At 40.6% G+C, this 1,237-nt stretch overlaps 1 pseudogene; it reads left to right on the forward strand.

The window, feature by feature from the left end:
* The first annotated feature begins 594 nt into the window (after positions 1 to 594).
* Positions 595 to 1,237, forward strand: part of LOC119354825 — a 31,412-nt pseudogene continuing 30,769 nt past the window's right edge.

Genomic DNA, 1,237 nt, shown 5'->3' on the forward strand with positions numbered 1-1,237 from the left:
GGGGGGGTGGGGTTACGCTATCGCGCGGCCTATCTGCTGGTTTTTGAGCCGTCCGTTTTGTGATTCCATTCCACGGAACCCGCCTTCGTAACAATACTACGCTTTCCTTCCTGGTTTGCGCATTCCTCAGTGGTTCTCTCTGGCTGCCTTTGTCTGTTCTGTTCGGCAGTGCTAATCATAAACTAGCCAGACTAGTAAGATGCATATGTTAATAGTCTCTGTTACTACTTGTTAATAATCTCTGTTACTATCTTTACAGTGTGAAGTAATATATGTGTGATAACATGCAATATTTTATTTATTAGACTATAGACTCATCTTACCTTATATGTGTGATGTTACTCATACCACTAGTAACTAGCTATGTTACCACTTTCGCTACTTTTCTTATTTATTGCTTGCCACATCATATATTTTATCTAGATATATGTGATATTACTATCTATGTTATTTCCACTATGGGTAGTTTTATCCAATCAAACAACGCCAATGTATGGAATCAAATCACATGTTCTCCTGTAGTAGTAGTATAAGACGAGACGAGCAAGGAGAAATCATGAATCACGCTTCTCTCTCCTCTTGCATAGCGTATGTATGAAGAGGTCCAACAGCAAGCCGCCGTAGGGACAGGAGCAGGGAAAAGGGAAGAAGGCGGCGGGGTCGATCGGAGGCTACGAATCGTTGCACAGGCTCCTCCAGTCCAACCTCTCCCCGACCTCTTCAAGGTACCCGACCCTCGCTCCCTCCCTACCACTGGCTCCCCCTGTTTGGCTGAATTTGGAAACAGTTGACTCATTCAGTGTGAGAAAATCCATACTCTATGTATGTAACGCCCCGAGAATCATGCTACAGTAATCCCCTCCTAATGATGCACTGTCATCATTGTCACTGTTGCTAATCTCACTTTCATTCTATCCCAGTCCAAATCTCAATTTCAAATTAAATTCAAAAATTCTTATTTGTCAAACCTGAAAACTAAAATGTTCAAAGTGTGGCAAATAATCTCTAGATATTTGTCATATGGAAGCCAACATTTTTGGAATTCCCAAATTGCCCCTGTATTATCTTTTGGTGGTCCAGCAACTTTTATCTTTCCTTATTTAATTTCTAAAAATACCTAGTCACTTCCAAATACCTTGAAACATTTTTGGCAGTTTCATAATTCGCAAAGTATTTATGTGGCCTAGTTCCACATTTTACAAAATCCTTTTTGGCAGCCCAAATATTACCATGTTCT

The sequence above is a fragment of the Triticum dicoccoides genome, chromosome 2A, assembly GCF_002162155.2.
Source record: "Triticum dicoccoides isolate Atlit2015 ecotype Zavitan chromosome 2A, WEW_v2.0, whole genome shotgun sequence".
In the NCBI taxonomy this organism is placed as follows: Eukaryota; Viridiplantae; Streptophyta; class Magnoliopsida; order Poales; family Poaceae; genus Triticum; species Triticum dicoccoides.